This window comes from Hibiscus syriacus, unplaced genomic scaffold (genome assembly GCF_006381635.1).
Source record: "Hibiscus syriacus cultivar Baekdansim isolate YM2019G1 unplaced genomic scaffold, ASM638163v2 tig00111614_pilon, whole genome shotgun sequence".
Lineage (NCBI taxonomy): Eukaryota > Viridiplantae > Streptophyta > Magnoliopsida > Malvales > Malvaceae > Hibiscus > Hibiscus syriacus.
The window spans coordinates 913,972-926,211 of NW_024063134.1; the positions used below are offsets into that span (position 1 = coordinate 913,972).

Consider the following 12,240-nt stretch of genomic DNA (forward strand, 5'->3'; position numbering starts at 1 on the left):
AACAGAATTAATATTTGAAGGTAAACGGGATAATAATTTATAATTGAGAAGATAAAATATTTCGAAAAATACTTTAAATATTAATTTGGTATGAATGATTTGGTTTAGGGATATTGAGACGTTTAAGCCTAAAATAATATGGGGATACTCAAATTTCACAATTATTTTGAATTTAATCCTTGAACTTATTTTTGTCCACAATACTCTTGGATTTTTAGTTATTTTACGGCGTAAGACTGTATAATATTATATCACACGTCATAATTTTAGAAAATATATAATTAAAAGACTAAAACTAAAACAACACATATGATATTATTGATGTAACACCCTAACATATATCTGACCCGAATACTAGTTTGAGATGTCACATTAACCTTTCAAATCATTTACTTACATAAAACAGAGGAGAATTTCAAACTTAATTTAAACATATTTAATAATTTAAATATATTAAATCAAAAAGTTTACAAAAAACTTATCAGAGATTATATAATTTAATCCCTTAAGTACATGCCAACGTTATATAATACAACAAAGAAACATATTGTTAAATTTCTTTTGATCTAATCTCTATTGATGTTATGTTGTCCCCGCTGCCTATCTTCGCTTTAAAGCTTCTCTGATCCTACGTGTGAAACACTCGCACGCTAAGTTATAGACTTAATGAGACATGTAAACGGATAATGGTAACTCTAACAACTTAACAATGCATAGACATGTCATACAACACCATGCTTATATGCACATATTTTATTATTATCATTATTCACATTCTTATCATTAGTTTTTACAATCATATACTCTTATACCTAACATTCATAATTATCATATAACTCAATTAACCAAACAATCCATACCATATCACATAAATCTTGTAATACATCTCACAAATAATAACATGTCATCTTATAATAAAATTCATTCTTTTTATGTATTTTATGTGCCCATGTACATTACTGAGAACTTAAGGTATGCGAGTACATTGAGGTTGTGCACATATGATCTCACCACACCTCGTATAAAATTTCACTGAGGGGCATATAAAATTATCCCGAAGGACCACGTAGAAATGTCCCGAAAGACCATATATATGTCCCGAAGGACCACATAGAACCCTCGACTCTTAGCATGCCAACTATACCCCTAGCTCTCATATCACATAACATGAGCATTATCATTTATATTTGTCACATAACTTGTATCACATAGACATATAGTCACGTAGATCACTTTCACATAGCTTATATCATTTTTTTATGTAATCACATATCTTTTGTCGCATGACTTATTTCTTATGATCATGTAATCACATAACTTATTACCACATAGTTCATAGTCACATAGCTTATCACACACATACATGCATTCACATCAGTCATGTATAGAAATGCACTTAACATCTAGACATATGTATATAATCATGTACACATAAGCATCATTACACTAACATATTTCTATTCATGTACTCATGTAATCTAATATTGGAATTAGACTTATAGCAAGTCTTAATTCCATAAAATAACCTATACATAATATCATGTACTCACTTTGGTCTCACTAGTCAATACCAATCTCTTATCTCTCTCGGAAGTTCTTACTTTGTCAACTTGTCCGGACTTTATTTTCGATCGATATCTACACGAATATACAATCCAATAAATATAGGAATTCGAATTACCAGAAAAGATTCTTACTAATATAAACTAATCAAAGCACTGATTTCTTAATTCCAATTTAAGTAGTATCAATACTACAAGTACAGTATCGATACCTTTAAACTTGTAGCATCGATACCATCCCACAATATCAATAACTATTCAGTATTCTATAATTTCATTGCAAGAATGGTACCAATACTTCCACATTGGTATCGATACCCATGGTACTGATACTATCACTTCAGTATTGATACCCAATGAAGATTTTACCAACTTTTGCCTTGTGGTATCAATATTGTTCATGCAGTATCGATACACACGCATAATTATCACATATTTTTGCCGTGTAGTATCAGTAATTACTCATCCAATACCGATACTACTAATCCATATTCTAGTTCCATAACCCGAAAATTACCAACACTTCACCTAAACTCCACTTTAGAACTCCTTATTTGCCATTAAACTCAACTATAATCACTTAAACTATCTTTTATCACTATAATACATCATCATCTTCAATATTTCACCATAACTCTTGAAATTAAGAATTTTACTAAATTTTCAACATGTTATAAACTCATTTCTAATACCTTAAACTTCTTATTCCAACTCATGACAAGTCAAATCTATCAACTAAACTCCAAAAACTATATTATATCAATAATTCACTTCTACACCCTTATTACAATTCTCTTTCTAATTCTCTCCTCTTGTTATTTTAATCCTATACAAGCTTTCCTTAAGTTTGTATAATACCCAAGCCTTCAACATAACCCAAAAATTGAAGAAATCAACAAAAAATCAGAATCTTACCTTTGAAGTGAAGCAACGGGAAGAAGAAGGCAAGAATAAATGTTTCTAGATATTTCCCTCAAATTTTCACGTGTTTATCTCCTAATAAAGGAGATAAAATATTCTTTAAGCTGAAAAGACCATAATACCCTTCACTCCTTCCATATTTGTTGTTTAATCCAATACCAAAATATTCCTATTTAAGTCCCTAAACTTTTCAATTTTTTGAAATTAAACCCAAAGCTTCAAAATCTTACAATTTAGTCACTACTTGATTTTTGGGATGTTACAATTGAGCTATATTCAAATAAATGTATTGGCCACCTACCTTTTAAAAATTAAAAAATATACTAGTTTGATAAATTAAATGACCATCTTATCTTTTAAAGTTTCAATAATCAAACATTCATTTATACATGGTTTAATTGATCTTTTATGTACTTTACTCAAATAAAAAAGAGGGTAAATTATAAATTTGGTAATTGAATTTTACTATCTCTTATTTTACTCACTATACTTTTAGATCTTTTCAATTTTTTCATTGAACTTAATACATAGGGTTTTTTTGTCACTCGACCGTTAAATAGTTAACGATGTTAAAATGGACTGATAAGTGTTTAATATTGCATAGATTTGTTGTTATTTACTCCTCATTTATTTTTTAGATATTATTGATTTATTTTCTTTAGGGTTTATTTTAAACAGAAGCTTCATTGAATTAGTTAGCCCAAAACCCAACAGATTTCGACAGTCTAGTCAGTATCTTCTAGAATACAGACATAATTATCTTGAATATTTAATTGGGAATTTACTTGAGACATGGACTGTTATATAGATGCAAAACGACGTCGTTTTGGTTAAAATTTTGTTTTTTAAAAACGGAATCATTTTTAATGCCTTTAACTATTTAACGACGGAGTGACCAAAATAGGAAAGTGAGTAAAGTTCAGTGACCAAAAAAACTCTATATATTAAGTTTAGTGAGGAAATTGAAAGCTTTTAACGTTCAGTGAGTAAAATAGGAAAGTGAGTAAAGTTTAGTGATGAAATTTGTAATTTACCCTAGAAAGATTGTCAGGTTCGAAACTGACGCTGGATATACAAAATTAGAGATCTAATTGAATAAAATAAAAAAAATTCAGGGACTAAAAGCTGATTTATTCCGATGATATTACTAAATTCAGAAAAGAAAATAGTAAATTCAATAAACAGCCATCATAATTATTGGGTGAAGCTCAGAGAAATTCGTTATTTCATTAGTTATAATTCTCCAGCAAAGAAGAAAGAAATATCAAAGGCGAAGGCCTCTCTCATTGTCGGTTCCATTTCCCGCCAAATTTCTCTCGGGGGTCAATTCTAATCTCTTCTTTTTGCATCTACTTTACATTTTACTACAATTTGATTGAATTTTTTCGATTTTCCAAGTTCTCGTATTTGATTGTTTGCTTACGGGAGAGGATAGTTTCATGGGAAATTTGAATTTGTTTTGGTTGAAATTCATGTTTGTACTTGTATAGTTACATGCATTTGGATGCAGGATATAGATTTTTTTTTTGAATTTTCTTAAATAGTTCCAGTTGATCGCAATCATATCCACTGCGGTAGATGTAGCAAATTGTTTACTAAAAATAATTATGTTTGTAAATTGCTAATGCAGTCGGTGATCTTGAAAACCATTATACTGCTGCTGTTATTTTGTGTTGCGATCGCAATTTGGTACTATGATGGCGATGCTTTCCTATTATTGTTTCATAACGAACTAAGTGGTTAATTGAAGGATTTAGTCTTGTACGTTGATTCTAGATTTTAATTTTCGATGCGGTGTGGTAATTAGCCCGAACGGAATGATGAGGCTGCAAACATATGCCGGCGTCAGCATAGTGGCGATGCTAGCTGTTATTTATCTTGCATTCAACAGTAGAGGCCAGTTTTATCCCGCTATGGTGTATTTATCGACATCGAAGATCAACTTGGTGCAGCTTCTCAACATGGGGCTTGTCTTTATGTGCACCTTATGGCAAATAACCAAGCGGATATTCCTCGGTTCCCTTCGTGAAGCCGAGGTCGAGCGGTTGAACGAGCAGTCGTGGAGAGAGGTCATGGAGATCCTCTTTGCGATCACTATTTTCCGGCAGGACTTCTCTGTTCCGTTCCTCGCGATGGCTACTGCTCTATTGTTGATCAAGGCTTTGCATTGGCTGTCACTGAGAAGGGTTGAGTACATTGAAACAACCCCTTCTGTCCCTATGTTGTCTCACGTTCGGATTGTTTCTTTCCCGGGTTTCCTTCTTCTTCTAGATTGTCTGTTTCTGTCCAGCTCTATCAAGTTTATGATCGAAACACGACAATCTTCAGTTTCCCTTTTCTTTGCATTTTGAGTAAGTTTTTAACTTGGCAGATTTTCTTCGTTTGTGATTAATGATTATCGGTCGAAAAGTTTCTAAATGCATTTCTTCTTGTCATGTTTTACAATAATTTACATAACATGACTAGTTTTTCCTCCCCCTTGTATCTTAATTTACTTGTGTGTGTATACATGTCCAACATATTGATCAATGATGTGGTTGTTGATTTTTAATTTGTTTCTGCAGGAACTATGGTGTACCTCTTCACTTAATACGGGAGCTATATGAAACCTTTAGGAATTTCAAAATTCGTGTTGCTGACTACATGCGTTATAGGAAGATTGCTTCGAATATGAATGATAGATTCCCAGATGCAACCCCTGAGGAACTCACTGCGTGAGTCAAAATAGTATTTGTTTATGTACTCAGTTTTATAGTTTTAGGAATATTTTAATTGCTTACCGATTGGATGACTAGAAACGATGCAACGTGTATTATATGCCGTGAAGAGATGACCACAGCAAAGAAGTTAATATGTGGACATCTTTTCCATGTGCACTGTCTTCGATCATGGCTGGAAAGACAGCATACCTGCCCTACATGTAGAGCTCTGGTTGTACCACACCCGAAAACGGAACAAGTTCATCCGATGCTCAAGGGCAAGGTAACCTCATTGTAACAGCATCTATCATAATATGAAGTCTTAACCTCATTGTAACATCATCTATCATAAGATGAAGTCTTTCTTTGATGAATCTATTTCATTTTTTAGATAAGATAGATCATGAATGGATAAATTGCCTAAGATTTTGAAACTTTGTAGCTTTGTCCAAGGTATCCTGTTAATCTATAAGGTCTGCAGCGAAATTGCTTCTAACTTCTTTAACTTTGCTGTTATCATACCGACATTACTGTTTGAAAAATGTCGGCTAATTGTTTAAAGTGGGAACAGGGTCTGGCACAAGTTCAGCTAGACAAGGTTCTGCTGGTGACATGGCCGCTGATAATTTGACCCAGCATCAGGCGAGGCTTCAGGCTGCTGCCTCTGCAGCATCGATATACCAGAGATCTTGCGTCTATCCTTCTGCAAACACTCTAGTTTGGTTTTACGCTTGTCATGCTGCATGACAACAAAATATGCAATTTCCTAATTTTTGCTATCTTTATAATCTCTCCTCGTTTTTTGATAGCGACTTTTTTATCTGTCAATCGCCGGGAACTACTTAACAATCGTTTAAAATCGAGACCTATTAAAGGAGCTACATGATTACTTAAATGAGCATTTGAAAGTAAGATGCATAACCGCGATTGAAAGGGAACAACTCTGCTATACTGCTGTTAGTGCTGAGCAAGTTGCACTTTGTTCTAATTGTGCATTGTATATGCAGGTCTGCTGGATATGTTGTACTTCCCAAGGCTCACGGGTCATTGGCTGATTCCACGAAAGTTGAAGCTAACGGCGCGAGCACATCCACCGGAGAACAAGTTGCCATTCCCGGTGGACAAGCTAACATGCCGTTTCCACAATTCCCGCATTATGCTTTTGTTCGTTTCCAATTACCTTTTGCTAAGGTAACTCGGGAGAGGCATTGAGCTGTAACTCGAACGTTACAGATTCTCACTTGGAAGCTCAGAAAAAGATCATTCATCAACAAATTGAGGTATCATTTATGTATCGATGATATTATTCTCGTACATTACGACATTCGGTGTATACATACATACGAATAAATTGTGTGATCCGCTGCATGGCACGAGACCGTAATGTCACAACTAGGACATCCTCCTAACTTGTTTCTTTTGTTCTGTTTCGAAACCGAGTAGATGCTGCAACACCAGCTCAAACTCCTACAGATGCAGAAGCCGAAAACCGAAGGAAGCACGGACGCCGGTCTCACCAGCTCCTCGGATAGAAAAGGAAAAACGATATCTTCATCTTCTTCGGGAGACTGAAGAAAAGTAAGTTCCTCTTTCACGACAATAGTTTCCTTCTTGTGTTTAGGCGAAGATGATTTTGTTCACTACATTGTGAATTCGTTAAAAGAATGTTATTATTGTAATTTCATTTAAACAACAATATTATTTTTGTGAAATTTAATTTTAATGAAAAATACCAAAATATTTTCCGGTAAACTCGTCCATAATGATATTTTTCATATCTTAGTAATAAACTTATAAATTTTCGTTAAAATTTAACGAGATGAAGATATAATAATAAATATGTGTTAGTTTAAGTGATAAGCAATTTTGATATCGTTTAAGTATGTCTCGAGTTTTAGTCTTTGTATATGCATAAAATTTCCGTTGAGAAATTTACTCATCAAAACCAGGTGTACGACCCAGATCGATCTGATTAGTCAAGACAAAGCTTTAAGAACTGAAAGGGCACCAAAAAAAATAAAGATATAATATGATATAATAATAATCTTAATTCCAAATTTATATATTTATCAATTTGTTATTAATTTAAAATAATTCAATAAATGCACAAATTAAATTATCTTAGTGGTTAAAGAGATAATTTTTGTTTCTAGAGATCTTAAGATCAAGCATCAACGTATATCGATGTATTTAAACGTTCATTGCTTAAATTTCTTTAAAACAAATACTACTTTATAATCACATCAGTTTAATCAATAATACTTATAATTCTTATCAGTTTATAATTCTTAAACACATGATCAGTATCATCTTACATCAACTACTACGAATTGTATACCATATAAGTTTTAGCATCATATTTAGAGATAAAAATATTATTCGAATTTGATATATTTTGATCTAATTTTATAGGATTTTTTTAATTTGAGATTTTCAAATTTTATAAAAGATAAAATTGTGTCGGATTGATTTGAGTTTAGATTAAAAATCTTTGAATCATGTATATCCGAGACAATAATGTAATTAAATTTAAATCGAAAATGAGAAGATGTATCTTTTTGACTAAAGTCGGGTTGGTCAAAAACTTACCCAACCCGACTAATTGCTATCCCTCATCATATAACAAATGTTTATATTATTGTGCAATTTCATATTGTCTGCTAATTATATTTATAAAATATATTTTTATATAATCATTGGTATCTGATTGATTGATCAACTAATCTGGATTGGGTGCTGTAGAGACAAAGACGACCCTTCTAACTCAATTTACTCCATTCGTAATCATCAGGATTCGAACGCTTAACCTTGCTTAAGGGATCTAGTGTTTCATCTCACTGAACCAATTGATTGTTGATATATTTATAAAATATATTAATAATAATAATTAATAATTTTTTTATATAGTCTAAGATAATTACAAAATAATATCGGTTTAAAATTTTCTTAACTCAAGACAACGCACAATGTAGACATCCCTGCTCGAACCCAAAATTTTTATGGAGATTAGCATTCTTATATTAATTATAATAATTAATAGTTTTTTAAATAATCTAAGATAATTACACAGTAATATCGGTTTAAAATTTTCTTAACCCATGACAATGCATAATGTAGACATCGTTGTTCGAACCCAAGATTTTTATGGATATTAACATTCTTATATTAATTATAATAATTAATAGTTTTTTAATAATATAAGATAATTACACAGTAATATCGATTTAAAATTTTCATAACCCATGACAACACACATTGTAGACATCGCTACTCGAACCCAAGATTTTTATGGAGGTTAACATTCTTATATTAATTATAATAATTAATAATTTTTTAAATAATCTAAGATAATTACAAAGTAATATCTGTTAAAAGTTTCTTAACCTATCGACAATGCACAATGTAGAAATCGCTACTCGAACCCAATATTTTTTTATTGAGAATAACATTCATTTTTTACAATTAAGATCACTTCATGAGTTCAAATTTTTTTAAATAGAAATGGACATAGTTTAAAATATATCAATAGTCCGATGATAATTTTATAATTTTTATTAATAGAATGACTCAACAAAGTAACGCCCAATAATCGTAATCTCATTTTATAATTTTTAATAGTATTAAAACTTAATAAACTAACGCCTTATAATCGAAATAATATTTGTATACTTTATTCAATATTTTATTTATTTGTTTAGATAAAATCTTGATTTATGTCATATCGGAGTTTGATTTTTAAATTATTCATTCCTCTTGCTTTATAAAGAAAGAAAGAAATAAATATTTTTATAAATAATAAATTACCCATTGTTTTCTTTTTCTGAATAAAAAACCCATTATACCCTTTTCGCCCACGTAAATCACTATTGGAGGAACCCGTACACAATTCAATCTCTCCCTCTCTATATATTCATTTTTGGACGACAATGGCGATGACGGCGATCACTCAAGTTTATTGTTCTCACTGTCGCTGCTACAACAAGGCGGCCGTTAAAGCCGACTACTTGTAATCGCCTCTTTACTTCACTCTGATTTATCGATCGATCTGAGTATAGATCGTGTTCGACTTGAGGAAAATCGATACGCAAGGCCAATGTAAAGGGAATTCTAAGGTGGTTGTTGGTAAAGATGAAGATTACTTCTCCAAGGTTTAAAAGATCCAGTAGAGCTCTTTCACGATTAGAGGAGGAGACTGTAGCTAAAATATTTAGCGATATCTAAATCAAGTACTACAAAAAATCTATTTCAAAACATTGTTTTCACACTCGTAAATATCAATAAAACCCTGTTATAATGTTGTTTTATTTTTTTCTATCAAATATGCATTTCAGAAGCATGATCCTTTTCACACTCGTAAAAGGATTTTTACAATCCGGTCCTTCTATTTATAAATTATAATAATAAGATAACTCAATTTAATAATTGTTACAATCAAGTAATCAATTGTAACTAAAAGACCAACAATCGTTGCATAATTAACAATAATAAGTGTGTTTGTAACAATCATTTATAATCTTATTAATAATGCATATTATTTCTATTATGGAAGCACATCATTTTAATCAAGAGTGTTGGATGGATCGAATCGAGCTGCTTGATATCGTAAAATAAGAATATCAAAATAAAGCAATAATTATAACAAAGAACAAGCAACAATGACATGCAAATGATATGATATAAAATGAAGATTAAAATACGAGGCAAATGTGTAGGGAGAATTGCAAATGTGTTGGAAGCTCAAAGGAATATATAGTATGTAGCCATACCAGATGTTATGTCTTCACCTTCGAGTTAATGCTGCGTTTGCTATGACCGTTCACCGGATTCTTCTTGGAAGCAACCGAGCATCGATCGCTTTGCCCACCCTTACTGTTCATCTCGACGTGAAGTCTGCGCTGCCTCATTCTATTCTCCAAACGTAGTCCTCTTAGAGCTCAGTCCCTCTGCTCGATTTCTAGAGCTTGTGAGAAGTTCCAAATAAGAACGACGCCTTCCTCACCACCACCGCAGACGATTTGATCTGCTCCGATATCAACCGAGTACAGATTGCACCCGAATCCATGCAGCATTCTCTGGGGTGGTTCTGTAGTATTTTGGTCAGATTCTTTAACCTTAGGAACTCTTTTCCCTAATGACTGCCTACTGGCCTTCAACAACTTTCGAACATCAATTCAAGCGAGTTTCCCATCACTGGAAGCTGAAACAAGCCAAGGAAACTCAAATGTGAGGGCATAAACGGCTCCTGAGTGAGGAATCCATGTTGCGACCTGCACGATGGCATGTTCTTTAGACTCGGTTATGATCTCGAACATATGTACTGCCCCATCTTCTCCTCCGGTAAAAAGGAAGTCTCCGGTGCAGCTCCATGCTAAGGCATATGCATAACCAACATGAGCATTATGAATGACACTTAACAGAGTCCCACTGTTAGTCTCCCAAACATACACATCCGAACCGGACATGCACTCAGCAGTCGTGTCGTGAGGAACAAGGCTCCAAACCCAGTCGCCGTGCCTCAAGATCTGTGTCCACTTAAGTGATCACCGGTTCCAGACACGAACAGTCATATCCCAAGAACCACTATATATCCTAGTAAGGTCCAAAGCAAGAGAAGTTATAGGCCCCTCGTGTTCCCAAAGCCGAACAAATGCTCAAGACCCTCAACTGCCTTCCAACAATGGATAAATCCATCAGTACCCCCAGCAACCAATAATTTAGTATCTGCTGCGATTGCCCTAATAGTACAACCAAGTGGCCGGGACGACGAGATTGACAACCCCTCTTCCATATCCCACATTCGAACAACCGAGTCATATCCGGCTATAAAAATGAGCTTGGCAGAAGCCAATAAAAACACGGTTTGAACAGCTTCAGTATGACCGTGTAGAACATCAATGCTATACCTTCCTAAAAAAGTCTTGCTCCTATACTCCCTCTCCACAAACAATTCCTTCCATTGCTTCTCATCTGAAAACCGAGCAGCGGTCGGTAAAACCCACCTCTCACAATAAAATTCCTTCCAAACCTGATGCTCAGATGCAATATTATGGAGAGTGGTCGACACACAAGACACTACACCAAGCTCCTTAGGGTCAAGACAATTCAAAATCTCCGATATCAAGGCCGGTGGGAGATCGGTGATTGTGCACCAGACATTCGAAAAAACATCATTAGGAGGTAACTTTTTCGAACTACAATAACTCGGACTCCCTTTCGTAGGATTACAACCCAATGCCAGTTTCGAAAGTTCTAAATCCTTGGTTACGGAATTGAAACTAAAACGATTTGTTTCACAACAGTTTGCTAAATTCTTAAAAGCCTCGGTGCTTTCCTGGCACTCAAATTCCGTAAAATGAATGAATTTTTAACCTAAAACCATTAATTCAAATGCTTAAACCAAAATCCCCGGATTGGGAAGCTTAAAAAAAGGAAATTTAACCCAGAACCTCAACTTAGTCCTAAATTAAAAAATGCCAAGATATAACAAACCCTAGAAATTAAAACCCAAAGTGTTCAAGCAGGTTAAAAAAATCAGAAAATATCCAATCAATTTGACTGCAGGATCTATTAAAAAAATCCAGAAAAGAAGAATGATACCTCCGACGATTGATAATTCGTCCTTCGGATCAGAGAAGCTGTTCGAAGGTTAAGAGAATACGAGAAATATGCATTGGAAACTTGGGGGCAAAAGCGGGGAAAAGGTGAAGAGTAGAATTTTCATCACCGTTCATTTCTAAGAAATGGATCGGACGGTAGATATGATGAGATTAGTTATCATTGAATTTTATGGGACGTTGGATTAGAATGGGTAGGCTGGGTGAAAATGTTATTAGGTTCACTATTTTAATATATATAAGGTTTATTTGTCAATTTCCCCCTAAACTATACCTATTCTTATATCCAATAGATTCAATAATTTTATTTGGTTGAAATCGACCTTTAATATTTATTTGAATTTCTGTTTTTAATTTTTTAAAGTATTTTTTTAACTTTTACTCTTTCATTTTTTATTAATATAATTTTGTTATAAATATGATTAATTGATTAATTATCAACAT

The 12,240-nt window shown here is 33.2% G+C and overlaps 2 pseudogenes; one reads left to right on the top strand and one right to left on the bottom strand.

Moving 5' to 3' along the window:
* The first annotated feature begins 3,700 nt into the window (after nucleotides 1-3,700).
* LOC120165833 lies at nucleotides 3,701-6,778 on the top strand (annotated as a pseudogene).
* Nucleotides 6,779-9,883: 3,105 nt separating this feature from the next.
* LOC120165803 lies at nucleotides 9,884-11,543 on the bottom strand (annotated as a pseudogene).
* Nucleotides 11,544-12,240: the final 697 nt, after the last annotated feature.